Below are 17,604 nucleotides of genomic sequence, written 5' to 3' on the forward strand. Positions count from 1 at the left end.
AAAAAAATTGAAGCACCATAAAGGAAGTGGTTGTTTTTGATAAAATTGAATATGTGTATGGCTCATACACAGATAATAAAAGGATTAAAAAATCAAGGTCATAATACTTGTTCACGGCTCACAATCACGCATTGAGTGTTCAAATTAGTAGCTAGTCAACTGTTTGAACCGCCCTGGCGGCAATGCATGCTTGAATTTGTTGAGGCAATGAGTGGTAGAGGCTCCTAATGTCATTCTGCGACACATTCTGCCAGGCATTCACCAGTTGTCGCTCCAGATATGCAATATTTTGTGGTGCCCGAATCTGGCGGCCTATCATGTCCCAGACATGCTCGATTGGTAAAAGGCCTGGTGACCTTGCTGGCCAAGGAAGAGTATCAGCTACGCAGAGACAGTCCAGAGATATGCGAGTGGTATGTAGCCTGGCATTATCTTGTTGGAAAATGGCCCCAGGACAACGGGCCATGAAGGGTAATGCACCCGGCCTCAGGATGGTATCAACATATCATTGCGCTGTTAAAGATGTACGGAGGATGACTAAAGATGACCTGCTTTCATAAGAAACTCCCACTCTCCAGACAACTCTGCCGATGTTGTGGGGTCAAAGGCAAACGTCTTAAAGGCCTCTGTGAGCGTAACCCTGCCTCAGACAAGGGCCATGAGATGGAGGGCGGTACCATGGAAGTTATAGACATGGCTGTAGTGCATTGAATGGTCGACAGTGATACCATTGGGGCAGTTTGAACCTGGTATCTTGCCTTGCATTTGTGATTCTTGTCCTTCCAGAGCCTTCATTTCGTCGGCAATTTCCTTGTAGCAAGCATTGCTGCCACCATCTTTGCACAGCAGTGTGTGTATGCTGCAGGTGGCTGCCTGTTGCTCGCTGTGACCAACCAGCTTCATACAACCCTACAATGGGACCACATTTTAAGTCGTTTAGTTGTCTGTAAGATCTTCGAATCATCGTAATGGCATTTTTAGTTGCTTCTTGAAGGAATTACAAGGGCAGCAACAAAGAAAGATAAATTTTCCTCCTCTGTTACTGGTTTTATACTTTGCAAATTGCTCACTAGAAACGCGGGCTATGATCGCAATTCCTGTTCATTTGCCTTGAAACTTTGATCATTTGCATGTTCGATCAAGATGTTTTTGTATACCAAATTTCATCATGATTGCAAAAGTCTTTTTTGGTGCTTCGATTTTTTTTTTTTTTTTTTTTTTTTTTTTCTTCAAAAGAGTGTATATTTTCCCTTTTTACATTTTTAGAATTCAAGTTTTATACTACTATGATAATTTTTTATTTTGAAATGTTTTGATTTTATGTTTAACCCCTTTAAAAGGATGCAGTTATTAATATTGTCCAGGATTCACCTTGCTTTGACTCCAATTTACTTTTAACTTTATTTTAAATATATATATATATATATATGTGCCAGGTAAGAGACCCTCTTACCTGGCTCAGTGATCTCTGCTTTTTATTCTTATATGTTGAGAAATTTTGCATTTTTTGCTTTAAAAGTGACTGAATAATGTTGTTATATTCTGGCTTATGCCCTTTAGTCAATGTGCATGCAATAGTTGTAGAATTATCAACAATTTAAAATTTAAGTGATGTCAAGCCTAATGAGGCTGCAATTCGTTTACATCTGAAGCTCTTAGTAGAATAGTGAATTAAATCAGTTGGTGCACCAACTTAAGTTTCTTTTTGTGCAGGAAGGCCAGTATTTAACTTTCAATTTTTGTATGCCGAAAATTTCTGTCCAATGGTCAAACTGCTTGTTTTGGCATAGAAACTCTAATTTTTATTGCAAAAATTGTTTTTTTAAACTGTATTTGGTACTTTAGGTTTTCTTGCATTTTACAATTTTAATGAAGATTTCTTGAGTTTTAATATATTTTTGCTATGCCATGAAATCAGAACTGAATTAATTGAATGTAAAATATATTTCTAATGAAATTTGAGGAAATGAGTTTAAGTGAAATGCAGCAAAAAATGTGTATAATTTAATAAGCCATACAAGGAAATCATTGTGGTGTTCACATCAGTTTTTTTCCTTATAAAGTTTTCTAATGATATCCTTAATTTCTTTTGGAGTGGTAAAATTTGGTATGTTCTTGGCAGTTATTTTAGTAAGCTTAATTTAGGAATTACATGATTTATCTTGTTGATGGTTAAAAAATTTACAAGATTCCAAAAGACAGCTCCAATGTAAAAAGTATAGGTTTTCTGGAAAATTTTGCAACATTTTGATGATTACAAAACACAAGAAAATTCATCGCATAAGCACAAATTTGTTCTATGACTTTTAGTTACTTATCTGGCAGCTGCAAAATATTTTTTTTAACGTCATTAGGTTTATTCATAAAGAAGTTAATGACTTCTGTTTTACAGTCAACGTAGATGGCTGTCCATAGAATTTTGAAGTGATCTGAAGGGATTAAAATCTAGTAAATATAGGATAATGTCATAAAGCCCTCCAGCTGTACTCCATGCCTTTGTCTGACATTCACCGAAATCTGGGGCCCACCTGGACAGTTGGTCAGTTCTTCATGCTTTGCTTCTATTGCTGCTATAAACTGCCATTTGGAATAAATTTTCAAAATTTATTATCTGATTTAGTGGCTATAGTTCATAGTATGCAATTCATTTGCAGACTCTTTTATGCAAAGCATTACTTTTTTGGGATGTGCCCTCTGTGAGTGTTGCTAAAGGAAGTTTGTTTGGTTTACCCTATGATCTTTTTTCTTCTTATAGTTATAGTATATTATACACTTCTTGTACACTTATGTACATTAATGAGTCATTTCAAAAAAGGAGCTTCTTTATTTCTTTTTAGCAAAGAATTACCTGCTAACTTGAGCAAGCGTATTCTTCTGTGATAAAGTATGGGGTACTTCTACGTTGCAGTGGATTTACATGCCTGATCTTCTTCAAATGATCTATACTTTTTGGAATATTTAGTCTGTCTATTAGTTCCTGAATTGTATCATGTAAACTTAAGCAATAGCTTCTTTTATAGGTCCTTGTTTACTGTGCATGGTTGTCCAGAGCATGCACCATGCCCGAAGCTGAAATTTCGGTTTTTAGGTGTTTCAAAGCAGCTTCAAACTGTGGGTTTAAAAACAGCATTTTTTCTACATACATCACAAATTTGACTAGCCATTAAAATAACTTTTTTTTTTTTTTTTTTTTTTTTTTTAAACTAAAAGAACATAATATGACAAAAATGAATTTTTAAGTTCTCAATTCTTAGCACTGTACTGAACAAAATTTATGCCAAAACAGACTCTAGAATTATACAGCGTGAGTGGAAGAGACTGTGTTTAAACATCTGCTTGAATCAAGGTCATTTTTTATCAGTGGTAACAAAATAATTACAAGAAAATACACTTCAGTTTGAAAATCGAGAGAAATTTACACACGATACAATAGTTTCTTATGATTTGAGACTATGAATTATGCCAAGTCACTTTAAAAAATTTAAAAGGTTATTTATTTTCTCAAGCAACTAGCATTGTGTTTATGCGTGGAAAAAAAAAATCAAAATTATAGATCTTATTTGTGGAGGATATAAATTTTTAAAAGTATTTTGGTGTTTGAAACTGAACCATAAAATAAAGTTCATTTGTTATTATATAGCATCTGTTTTAAATTTCTGTTTATTTATTTACTATTATATTTCTGGTGTGTTTATTTTTACAGGACTTTGAAAAATATGTAGAACAATTATTAAAATTATTTGCAAGGTTTAGCAAACTAGTCAAGGAAGCATTTAATGACGATCCTAGATTTTTAACATCAAGAGATAAGGTATTGCTCATATTTATGTTATAACTGAGAGATTTACCATATAGCATGTTCTAGTTAAAATCAAATTTAACAGAAATATTTCAATGGGAAAAATATATTTATGTATTTCTTAAAAGTAAAAGTAAAAAAAAAAAAAAAAAAAAAAAATGTTCTTGTGGTATTCCTGTAATTTCAGCAAATATTCCATCAGCTTTAACTCATTCACATCGAAGTCACCCGAAACGTCTGACCATTCAGATATAAGCAGGTTGCTCAAATGTCTGAATACATTTCTACCTGGTGCTTTTCTTCATCATGTTAGTGCATGCCGCATTGGTTTCGGGAGTTGTTAAATGACATACCAACCATTCTTTTGAAGCTATTAAGTAGCTCTGTTATTTGAATTGTGCCTTTGCTCTTCTTTATGTATTGTCAATGTTTCACTATTGGTGCTTTCAACTGCAGTCGTGTCCCAAGGGAAAACTGCACGCTGGGTGAAACCACACAAGAGAGTAATCGCTTCACTTAAAAAAGTAAGCTATTGTTAATGCTGTAGCATTCTACTTTGAATGGGAAAAGAAAATCCATTCCAACAAAAATTTGTATATACAGGCATTTCAGATGTTTGAGAGAAACAGATTTGGGTCTCTATCGATGCGAAAGAGTTAATAGGTGTATAGTAAATAATAATAATAATAATAATAATAATAATTAGTATTTTGTTCTATTTGTTTAAGAATATTTCATTCACAGGCTTTTAAGGAAGTTGTTAACGATACATCTGTTTTCTGCTTAGAGTGGTCTACAAAGCAAAAAGTGTAAGATCATATCTGTTTTTCACATAAAATTCATAAATTGTTAATTTTAATGTCACATAAAAATGTACATTTTGAAGTAGCTCTGCTCACTTTGTTAGAAAATGCTATTTAATAATTTCCGAATATTAAATGTTCTTCTCTACAGGACTGGCAACAGAACTCAACCAGAATTTCGCTGTGCCGAGCTTTTAGCTAATTATTGTGATGTGCTGCTTAGGAAAACCTCTCTCACCAAAAAATTGACATCAGATGAAGTTGATAAAAAATTAAAAGGAGTGGTATGTATTTATATTTTCTGCTATCAGTAGTTAGGTATAAAATATAATTGACAGATTTAAATGTTTTAAGTTACAGTTCTATGTAATATATATGTATGCATTACATAACTATACCAAATTTTTGTTAGTTAATGTAAAATTTGATGAAAATAATTTTTTTATTTTAAATTAATACTTAATTTTCAAATTAATGCATGAGATTTGTTTTTTCCCCCATTGGGTGGACACATACTTATTAAGCATTGGTTGAGAATGGCTGAGCATATCACTCATTTAGCTATTTCATCCTCAGAAGTATTGTCCATGGGTATTCAATATTGTACCCCAGTAAAGGGGAATTGACAAACATCCATATCTTCTCCAGGAATCGAATTCAGGTCCTATAATATGGCATTTGCACTGCTAACCACTTTAAAGAACAACAGGGAATAAACTTAAGATTTCATAAAAACTGGAATTCTCTTCTTTTCTTTAATTATTCAATATCTTATGAAAATGCGTTTATTTATTACAGAGGGTGTTTACACATTTTTAGAATAATTTTTGGGCCATTTAATTTATGTTTAAAATGTGAAGAGTATTTTTTTAAATGTTCGATCTGATAGCCTTTTTACTGGACTGTAAGTCTGGGTCATGATTTCTATGATGGAAGGGCTCTTCTGATTTCCATGATAGAAGGACTCTCCATAAAATTTTGGCAGTATTGATCTCCATTCCTGTTCCACTTCTTCCAGGGTTCATCAATTGTGGTGGGTAGCACTTACAAAGAGCTCATTTTGAGACACTAGATACACAGTAGTCCATAGGTCAGGGAACTTTGTTCGAATACGTTAAAAAGGTATATACAGTATGAAGTCCATAATCCGGACTCATCAGGACTTCATCCGGATTAGGGGTTTTTCCGGATCATAGATCATCAATTTAAATCTGGTAAGATTGCATACAGAAATTACACAATTAAAAATATGAAACTGTAATTTATGAAATAAAGAGCAATTATGATCTAAAGGGTATCAAAATTTACAAAAAAAAGCTTAATATTTATTTGTTTACTGTGTTAAACATTTCTTTCAATGTAAGTTGTTTAAGTTGGTTTGTTTTTTGTGCCAATACTTTCTTTTTAATTCCATAAACAGACATAATTTCTTGTTCAGTTACAAAGTTCCACTGTTCAAGTCCTGTAATTGTTGTGTTGCGAATACCGACTAACTTATCAATCGAAATTTTTTTGTTTTCAATAACCTCTCTGTCACTTTCTTCACTATCAGAAGCGGTATTTTCTGGATCTAGAACCATACTACAGATTTCGCTGTCCATTAATTGATTGATAATTGGGGCATTGTCGTCCCAATGAAAAACTTCTGTTATATCATCTTCATTTATTATCGCTTCTCCACATTTCTTTACAAAATCCAATAACTGGAAAATTTCACCTTTACTTTGCGATGTCCGAATACCTTCAAATTCGCGGCTATGAATGACCATGAAATATGGTCACCATGAAATATGGTAGCTGGCCATAAATTATGCCAAGCATTTTTTAATGTGTCTGGAGACACATCCTCCCAACGTGCATGCGCAAACGAGCAATAACGAGCATGCATAAAGCATACAAAAAAAGTTTTTGGATTTTGAGGTCTGGATTATAGATCATTCCGGATAATGGACGTCCGGAGTACGGACTTTGTACTATATGTATATATGATCGGTCTTCATTTTTTCAAGAAATTCTGTGGTACTTTTCAAAGTATGACTTTGTCTTGATAAATTCTTCTTGCTTTGTCTTGATAAATTCTTACGCTTTGAAAGTCACTGGCATAAAGAAATGGAATTTCTATTGTCAATATCGGTCATAAAACTTTCTCTTGATAGTGAATTAATGTTGAAATTTTTTTCTGCTCTTCTTATTTTTATTTTCCTACTGTAAAAGAATCCTGCGGCAATCATAAAGCCATTACAGAAACTTAATTATGCATTGACGAAACTAAGTTTATGGTTTCTTTTTCTCTTCCTTTTCAGTATCAAATAAAACATTTTTTTAGTTGTTGCCATCATTTAGGTAAAACCACGCTTCAGCAAAGGTCGCAATGTATTTTCATTTATGTCCTGCTAAATAGTTTTCATACAGGGTTCTGCAAGCTGTTGTGTCTTGAGCCACATGCCTTGGCCAAAGCTGGTGAACATTATGCTTTTTAGATTTTTTAAAGTTGTAAGTCTTGGTTTGTTGTTTTATTTATTGTTGGTACGGATGTATTTAAAGATTTTACAATTGATTTCTGCATCGTCGGATTTTCTCTGGTTACTAATGATTTAACTATAGAAACAGGAGTATGTACCTTTTTTGAATATTTGCTTGAAGTTTTTTCAATGCAGAAGTAATAATTGACGGTTTTTTTCATGTCCAATGAATAATGTTGCTTATTTTGCTCTTAGAAAATATAATAGCATACATTGCTCTAAGCTTCATAATTACAGAATAAGAATAAACTTGAGAGGCATTAGAAACAGTATGTACCTTTTTTTTGGTATTCATTTGGAACCTTCTTTCCATGTAGAAGGTCCATTGATGGTTTTTCCTTTTCTGAAGAATAATATTGCTTATTTTCCACTTAGAAATTTTAATGTGATTCATTTCACCGTGTTTCTGAATTACGGAATAGGAATATTACTCTTCAGAAAGCGCAAAAACATATTCCTCGGTCCACAATTTGTTTGCAAGCAACGTTTTGAAAGAAAAATTTAAAAAAAAAAAAAAAAAAAAAATCAAACCATTTTTCTCGTTTCAATGAATAATTTGTGGCCTCAAATTTTTACTGCAAAACATTTGTTTTTCTTCAATTCTTTATTTAAATTATTTTGAAAATGTGTAAACACCCTCTTTATTATTCAGTAATGAATATTTAAGTTACCACCAATTAATATTACCATATAATATGATTAATATCTGTTAAAAGTATCAGTTATTGAATTATGTCATCAGTCATTCCTAATTAAATAATTAGAACTAAAACTGGCATGTTTTTTTTGGGGGGGGGTACTCAAAAACATAATATTGTCCATTTTGCCATTCTGACGAAGTTTTCATTTAATTTTTTAAAAAATAAAAATTTTTTGTGTGATCTGTTTTATAGAAAAAGTAAATATTCAAGAATCAATTATATTACACATAGTTTGGATAATTTTACTGTTATAAAAAATATGCATTAACTTTTATAAAGATAAGAATTTTAAAAAAAATTAAAACTTTTATGTTGGTTGAAAACATGGGAAAAAAGTAGATCCAAAATTGTAAATATTGTCCATTTTGCCATCCTGATGAAGTTTTCATTTCATTGTTTAAAAAATATGAAATTTTTTTTGATCTGTTTTATAGAAAAACTAAATATTCAAGAATCAATTGTATTACACATATTTTGGATAATTTTACTGTTATCAAAAATATGCATTCATTTTTATAGAGATAAGAATTTTTAAAACAATTTAAACTTTTATGTTGGTTGAAAACATATATATAAAAAAAAAGTAGATCCAAAATTGTATGTATTAGATACATTTTGATTCTTCTGTCATATGATCTAAAACTGGTGTCTCCAAACATTTTAGCCAGTAGGCCATATTGGCTCTTTCACAAAGCTACGATCCAGTTAATTCATCATACCACTGTAATGAACAGCATTTATAATGAACAGCATACATGTTTTTAAATGAGGGAGTGAGATTTTTGTGATTGGATTTATGTGCTATGATCTTATGAAAAGTCTTGTTTTTTAGACATTTATGCAGTTTCACCTAATATAAATTTCTTAAAGCTGTTTTTAAACATTTTCAAAAATATATTTTTGTCCCAGAATATTACAGATTTCTTTATGTACTTTACTTTTCAGTAGTTTTATCTCCCCATTGTCACAAATTATCAGTGTATTTTATTTACACTTTTCTCTGAGGCAAACTTTCTCTCATAAGTATTTTATATTTTGGGTAAGTTTTGTGTGAAAAAAACATCTCCAAGATTAAAATAAATTACTACATAAAAAGAACAAAAATTAAGTTTTAAATAAAATCACTACTGAAAATTTCTATGAACCGACCTAGCATAGTACTATAAAAGTTAGAAAGATAACACACGAAACCTTTAAGTAAGTGCGAAGTATTGTAATTGTAAAAAATTTAGGATATCATGTTTTAATGAAAATATCCATTTTGACCTCTCTTCAATCTATTTAAATGATTTTTTGTGTGACATCTGTACGCACGCACAGAATAAAGAGACTCTTTCCCCCAAAATGGATTTAGGAGAGATTTTTTTCATGATGTCTGTACGTATGTATCTTGCAAAATTCAAAAACAAGTAGTCTTAAATTCTCTATATGGCACTGCTATAACATTTAGTTGTGCACCTCCCTTTTTGATTGCAATCTGCTGCATCAAAAGTCTCTCTCTCTCTATATATATATATGTATATATATACCCACTCTGTTACCTGGCTCGATGAGCTCATTTTTTTTATTCTTATATGTTTGTAAATTGTGCATCTTTTTCCTTTAAAAGTCACTGAATTATGGTGTTCTTGTATTTCGGGTCAGGTTTTTATTACTTTAGTTAATCTGCATGCAATAATTGTAGAATTATCAACAATTTAAAAGTTGTTTAAGTGCTACGAAGCCTAATGAATGCGCCATTTGTTTACAATTTAAACTCTTGCTTTGTTTGAAGTTGTTTTGAGTTTTTATGTATTTTTGCCTTGTCGCAAAGTGAGTGAGAAATATATCTCTAATGGAATTCAAGGAAATAAGTTTAAATGAAATGCAGCAAAAAATGTGTATAATTTAAAGGACATATGAGGAGGTCATGCATGTTCATGTGAGATTTTTTATATATACAGTGGTACAGTATTTCACTCATTGTAAATTTAGAAAGGTTTGTATAATATGTTTTACAAAGAATGTGCATGATAGGCAATGTATTTCTGGATTGGCTGTTATACGAAACAGTTATTGCATATTCTATTTGTAATTTAAAATTTTATAACATTATTTTAAAGAAATCCCTAGTGGTCCAGATCGTTAGTGCTCACGGGCCAGATTTGGCCCTCAGGCCATAGTTTGGAGACCCATGATCTAAAAGAGAGCTGACCTAGTCCATGCTACTGGTGGATTGTGATCATGCTTAATCATTAGCCTTACGTATTACATTGTTATTTGTATTTTTCTTATACATCAATCGATAATATCACCTAGTCAAAAGCATATCATCATGTTCTTAACCCTCCAAACATTACAGATTTTGAAGCATTAGAAATTTCAGAGTTTTCCGAAATGTCATAAATATATTTTCTTTCTTATAATTCTAGAATGACTCTCTCACTTTGTACCTCGAATCCTTTCCTTCCAATACACATGCAATCCAAAATTAGATTCATCTGGCAGAAAATTTCAGTTATATAATAAGTGGTAAAGCCATCCTTGAATATGGAATTTTACATCCATAACTCTGAAGGGTTAAAATGATTAGACAGCATCTAGAATGAACATTTCACATTTTTTATGCATTGTGTAATGCTCTTCTTTTTGGAAATCACTTTTTATATGCTTAACTTCAATAATTTTTTTAATCTATTTTATGTTTTTCTTCCAACCAGAGCAGTTTATTGTTCCAAGTAAGATTATTCCTTAAGTTCTCTGCAAGTTGTAGGAAAACTGTTGTATGGCTTGCTGTTGAGATTTGTGGAGGAAGCCATTCTTTCCTTCCTAAAACTATTTTGTTTACATTTCCTTTTGATTCATTAATCTGTACAAACCCATGTATACTAACTCTCAATGCTTACTATCTTTTATTTCCAAAAATCATAAGAGGAAAAATATTTAGATCTTATAGATTTATCTCTTTACAAGTTTATAAACTTTTATAAAAAATATGTTTTATGTGTCCATGAAATATCTTTTAATTATGCATATTTTCTTTTCTGTAATTATTAGAAAAATTATGTTCAATAAAAGTATTGTTTCTGCTAGATTTATGTACTATAATGAAACAATAATAAATTTGTGTGTTAGCATTCTGATTGTAGGTGTAGGCATCTGTACAGTTAATCCAAATGCTTTATTTAATTGAAATTTTACATGCTGCATATATAAATATTTTTAGGTAGAGTCTTGAAATTTCACTTTTAAGGTTGATGTAGGTAATAAAAAAAGATAATTTTTAAAAGATAATAAAAAATGAAAAGTTTACCAACAGTAAGGCCCCTGCAGGCTAATTTATTAATTAAAGATATTATCAGAACTTAATATTATCAGATTTGTAGAAATGGTTTCCTGGTTTTTAAATATTGATTACTCTGAACTAATATTTGAAGCAGAAAGATGCTTAAAGCCGATTGAAATGATACTGTTGTTAAAATTAAAATTCATATGTACACATGTTCATCTCTCCGATTTATTTCTTCAGCTTTTAGTTTTGAAGTATGTTCAAAATAAGGATATTTTCATGAGGTATTACAAATCTCATCTCACAAGACGTCTCATTCTCGAGTCTTCAGCTGACAGTGAGAAAGACAAAATTATGGTTGAATGGTTAAGAGTAAGTAAAGTTTTAAATTTTTATCTTGATATGAGTTTTATAATATATAAAATTCTGCTTATTATTAACCTTTATTTATTTATTTATTTATCCCCTCACACCAAAGGATGTTGGTATGCCTGCTGATTATGTAAACAAATTAGCAAGGATGTTTCAAGATGTAAACATTAACAAAGATCTTAATCAGCACTTTAAAGATCTTCATCGAAATAGTGGTTCTTGGGTTGGTAAGTTACAAATTTTTGTCACTTTTTTAAGGTGATAAGGTGCTTTATATCCATGCTTCTTAACATTTTATGTGTACTCCTTAGGAATATGTCTGTAATTCGTCTACTTTTTATATGGTTATATAAAATAATAATGTGTATTGTATTAATGGGAATGTTATATATAATTATACCAGTATCCATTTTGAACAATCAGCTATTAAGAATGGTCATTATAGTAATAGGCCTCGTATATTTCAAATAGGTAAAATTTTATTGTTAATTTGTTTCTGGTGAATTTTGGCTCAGGGAGGGAGGAGAAAACAATTACAGACATAATGAGTATTATGCTTAAAATAAACATAAAAAAGTTTGTATCACCAATTTATCATTAATGACATTGAGTTGTCAAACTTAAATGCATTTACTTGAGACATCACTACCAAAATGGGTTAGAGCTTATTTCTTTAGCAACAGACAGCTATAGACGTCCTATTAAGAGATATTCTTGTGGTAGACAGACAGAATGTGCACACACACATGATACGTTTTTTATTTGCACATCTAAAATATGTATATCCAGAAATATATAAAATTTTCATCATGGTAGCTTCTGTAATTTTAACATTCCTATACATTAAAAACTGGCTTATCATTTAATTCTGTTTTATGTATGAAGATACTGTTCAAGAAATAATTTTATTAAACAGTAAGACTGAAAATTTGGTCAGACTTTTTGAATTAATCTTTCTATAATTTTTCATTAAAGAAACATTGATTTTTTTTATATGGCTGGTTAAAAGAGCTAAAGAAAAGAAATGTCTTATTCATTTACTGCTTGTGAATGGTACAGCAATATCAGAAACCCTTGGGATTGGGGCATGACACAGCAGTCAGTTCCCATACATATGATGCCACATTGCTTGTAGCATTACCTACTGTTTGCAAAGTGGCTTTCATTCTGTTTTCTTTAATGGTTTATAGCAGGGGTTCTCAACCAGTGGTACACGTACCACTGGTGGTATGCAAGAGAAAAATAGGGGGTATGCAAAGAAGCTAAGTATTTTTAACTATTAAATTCAAAAATTAAAACCCCAACATCCTAGTTGAGTTTTTTTTCTCTAACACTTGTAAATTTATGCAAGAGTGGTGGTGTAGTAGTATTTTGTAGTGGTGGTACTAAAGGTTTTCAATTTTTGTTTAGATGGTACGCACTCATCAAAAGGTTGAGAACCGCTGGTTTATAGTAGAGACCAGGGGTTGGCCTGTGAGCCAAATCTGACCTGCAGCCTGCTTTAATACAGCCCATAGCTTAATATTGTATTTAAATAAAAAAATTTTAATGCAGCTGCCAGTAATTGGGTTGAGAAGTTCTAAAAAATAACTATTGGGATCACATCTTTGCATTTATAATCTGCCGTTGCCATAGAACAAATGTTGCCAGTTTTCTCAATTTTTCTTTAGTAGTACATGTTGTATTGTTTGTCATGTCTTTTGGTGTTTAGTGATTATCAGCACTCTGTGTTGTTTTATTATTTTCATTTTATTTTACTTATTACCAACTACTCTCATTTCACTCTCAAGACCTTGGAAAAGTGGAGGTAAAAGGTGGAAAGTGAAATTTGATAGTTGTGGTATTAAAGCAGAATGAATATTTGGCTATGAAATTAAATGATAAAGTATTGTGTTTATTGCATAATATAATAGCTCTGTGAAAAGCGTAGTTCCTTCTGTGAAATATATATCCTTACCAAACTAAGCACTCAAAACAATATTTAAAGTTCACAGAAAATGAATGATTGTTAAAACTGGAATGTTTAAAATAGAGTGCTTCATTACAATATGATTTATTTGCAAAATTAAAAATTTATAATGAAGCAGTAAGTAACTTACGAACAACTCATTTATAAGCTGCCAAAAAAGAAAAAAAAAAATCGGAAGGCCTTCAGATTTTACTTTACGCCCAAAGAAGCTTTTTTTTAACGTTTTCTGTGTTACCTGTATTTGCTAAATATCATGTTCGTGAAGAACTTGAACCATTAAATTCAGTTTAATGGTTCAAGTTCAATTCAGTTTAATGGCAGTATTGCAAAATAATTTTGAAATGAGTATATCTTTGGAATTTCTGATACACAGTCTCATGCCCTGGAGATAAAATTTTTTCCCCCATACAGTGTTGCCATTGCTTGCTTCGAAATCATTGAGTTTGTTAATACAAAGTTCGTTAAAGTTTTACAAAGTATGAAATAGATAATAAAACAAATTCCAAATTCGGGCTTCCAGATGCCCATATTCAGGTGGAAACTTCTGTTATTCAAAATTTGATGGCTCTAGGTATCGTTGTTTTATCATAGTGCAAGAAACATATATACATTTATGCAAATTCTTCATTATTTAATTTCTTTAAATATAATACAGGGCTCTAATATTTTGTGGTAGCAATTTGAAAAGTAAACTGACTTCAACGTAAAAGGCCAAAAGGCTAATGCCCTGTGGGATAAAAAGAGATAAAAAAGATAAGAAAAAGGAAAAAAAAATATGTTTTGATGATGAATTTATTAAATCATGTTTGTTTGTGATAGCTGAAGAAATGTGCCCAGAGGAAATGCATTTGTTTTGATCTGCCAGCCATTCGACGAGAACTGTTAAAAGAGTTGAGCACATTATTAACTGCATTAATAGTCAATTAAAAGACAAAGCAAAAATTTTCATTTTTGTTGGCTGTTGATGTATTGAAAGACTTTAGTGACACAACCAGATTGCTGCTGTTTATTCAAGGAATCAATATTGAGGTGACCTAAGAATTAGCTTCTGTGAATGATCTGCATGGAACAATTACTGGGAAAGATATCTTCAGGGAAGTTGAGAAAACACTAACACAGTTTGTAGTGAAATGAGTTAAAATGTATCACAATTGATGTAGGATGGGAAAGTATTAGTTGGATAATTGTGAAGAAGCTAAATGTTAAACATATCTGGGTAAAATCCTTGTATTATTTATTTGCGTACTGTTTGCGAGAAACACTTCAATCTGTCATGTCTCATTGAACTAGTTGTGTAAGCTATTTTATTCACTTTCATCATCAGTTTCATGATTTTTTTATTAAAGCTAACAAAGTGAAAGGTTATGATTTGCTCTACCATACAGTAGTTTGATGTGTTAGCAATGGAAAATTTTTTTTGAGACTTTTGAAATAATTGAAATTTTTCGAAATGAGAAAAAGTGTCCAACCACTATTATAAAACATTGAATAACTATAGAAATTATGATTTCTTACAGATATCGTGGGATAGTTTAACAAATTTAACTTCAACTTACAAGGAAAGGCTTGTAATTTAAAGTTAAATTTATTAATTTAACTGTTTGTTATTTTTTCTAATTTAAGTTAAATTTGTTATTCATTTCACGTATGGCCCAACAGCGGCCGAGCGGTAAAGTCGCTGAACACTGGTAGTTCGGTCCAAGGTTCGAATCCCGCGAACGGGCTGGCTGCATGGGTGTTTTTGTGGTTTTCTCCATATATAATGTATATACGAGCCAATCTACCCTTAGAAAGTCCTCCATGAAGGTATCCCCCTCCTTAGGCAGCCCTAGTGTGCTTATATTAGCCCTAGTGTGCTTTACCATAATTAAATACAGCACAATACACCATTTCACCTATGAGCATAACTGCTATGCTCACATGTGAAATGAATTCTGTCTGTCTTATTGCTGAAAAATCACGTTAAATGAGTTTAATTGTTTTCCATACTGTAAAAGTGTGAAATCTCCATTCCCCCAAAATTTGTGACAGGTACATTTTGTGAACATAAGTTACAACAATGTTTTTTGGATCTTTTGCAAGCGCAAAGACATCTCCATATTTTAAAATCCATTTGCTTGTGCAACTGAGGACCTTCAAATGCAAGTGATTGATCTGCAGAATGATGATATGCTAAAAATGATGGTTGAAGAAATGGATCTAACTCAGTTATATAAATACCTTTCAGATGATAAATATGATCATAGGGAAACAGACTTCAGTACTGAAGATCCCGAGTTCAAATCCTGAAGAAGGCATGGATGGAAATTATCTGTCTTCTCATAGAAGGTAACAGTGTCTGCCTATTAGATGCCTCCGTAATAAAATGACCACCACTTCTGGCCTTAGTAGTGGCAAAACCCTAAAAATGGCTCGTACCCGCCATTAAAAAAAAAAGAGAAAATCATATTAATGTCAATTTATATCTGTATTTGGGATTACTTACCAATGTGAAAGGAAATTTTCAAAAATGAAGTGTGTATAGTCGCAGCTCAGATCATTATTAACAGTTGGCAGTACTAACTTGGAAGTACTAACTTCGAACTTCAATATGATAAAGTATTATCTTGAAAAAAACAATTGTATTCATCACATTAGTATAAAATTTTAACTTATTCCATTATATATTTATTAATAAACAAAATTATTTTATTTATTTATGAATTTTTTTAGGGGGTGGTGTAAATATTAGCAAAATGTGCATAACTATAAAAATATCACTTCCTAAAAAATGTTTTAAACTTTTTTTTTGAAGCCTACCCAGCCCAAAATTTTTGTGATCTGGCCCCTTGTTTTTTTTTTTTTTTTTTTTTTTTTTTTTTTTTTTTGAAAGTTTGCCAATCTCTGGTATAGATTGTAATAGTTCACTGAACAATGTGCATGGATTCATGAATGGTGTGCATCCATCTTTTCTGATGAATCATGATTTTTCATACAGCCGCATGATAGTCATGTTTGTATTGGAACTGATTGTTGGAGTCATTTTACATTATCATATCAACTGAGCACCTGTAATTATGGTATGGGATGTGCTACAAGTCCCATTTGCATCTGTTATACATACCTAGTACTTTTTTTAGCCAATATTACATTGAAGAGATGTTAGAGCTTCCAATAGACCTAAATGTTGAGATCACTTGTGGAGTCAGCTACCAGCAAAGTAATATGTGATTGCATGCTTCACACATTTTGTGACATTGTTTCAACAGATAGCATTTTCCATATCTTTTTTAGGCAGTATGTTCAGGATATTTTTATGGATTTAAAACATCTGCTCTGTCATTGGCCAGAGGCTTGGGCAAAAATAACCACTAATAACTACAACAGATGGACTTTGGCAAAGTGTTAATGCTTCATGGATGCAATATCTTTAGTTGATACCCAGATTTAACTCCACTGTATGCCAAGTCACATAGCAGCAGTTATTGCTACCCATAATGATTATTCACAGTACTGAACTTTAGGTGTTCTGAAATGCCAAACAGCATGCAAGTTTAATCATATCATCCATGTAATTAATTTATAAAATAAATACGAGTTTTTATTTTATATGCATTATGTCACTTTCAAATCCAGCAGTTTATTTTTGTGCCTTTTTTCATGAGTTAGTTCCTGATATCAATTTATTCCACTTGTTTTCTTTATTAATAATTTTTTTAAAATATTTTTTTATAATTTTTTGTAGTATTGTTCTTTTCTTCATAATACAATTTATAGGTTCTTTCAATGTGAAAATTCTTAATGCTGGTGCTTGGGCTAGAGGAAGTGAACGGGTACAAGTATCATTGCCTCTAGAATTTGAAGATTTTATTCCTGAAGTAGAAGAATTTTATAGACAAAAACACAGTGGTCGTAAACTTCAGTGGTATCATCACATGTCAAATGGCACTGTAAGACTTTATTTTTTCTCCTAGTTGTATATATACAACTTTCTCACATTTACTCTGATTAGGAACAGGGATTCTAAAACTTATTTAGTTTTGTACCACATAAATAAGAATAATATATATATATATATATATATACACCATTATGTACCAACATAAATATGAGAAAGTTACATATTATGTACCAGTATATGGGCCACTTTGTATTCATTTTGACCATTCATTTAAATCTTTTGTGTAAAAA

General features: G+C 31.3%; 1 pseudogene across 1 annotated transcript in view; it reads left to right on the forward strand.

Moving 5' to 3' along the window:
- LOC146995282 (cullin-5-like) overlaps positions 1-17,604 on the forward strand; it is a 267,165-nt pseudogene that overhangs the window by 220,847 nt on the left and 28,714 nt on the right. Inside the window, exons 9-14 of the transcript XR_015043187.1 lie at positions 3,704-3,811; positions 4,544-4,608; positions 4,754-4,886; positions 11,334-11,465; positions 11,572-11,692; positions 17,191-17,363. The product of XR_015043187.1 is annotated as a cullin-5-like (transcript). The remainder of the gene's footprint in view (positions 1-3,703; positions 3,812-4,543; positions 4,609-4,753; positions 4,887-11,333; positions 11,466-11,571; positions 11,693-17,190; positions 17,364-17,604) is intronic.

The sequence above is a fragment of the Stegodyphus dumicola genome, chromosome 9 (genome assembly GCF_044657685.1).
Source record: "Stegodyphus dumicola isolate Sdum_Otavi_A_Nest chromosome 9, ASM4465768v1".
NCBI lineage: Eukaryota > Metazoa > Arthropoda > Arachnida > Araneae > Eresidae > Stegodyphus > Stegodyphus dumicola.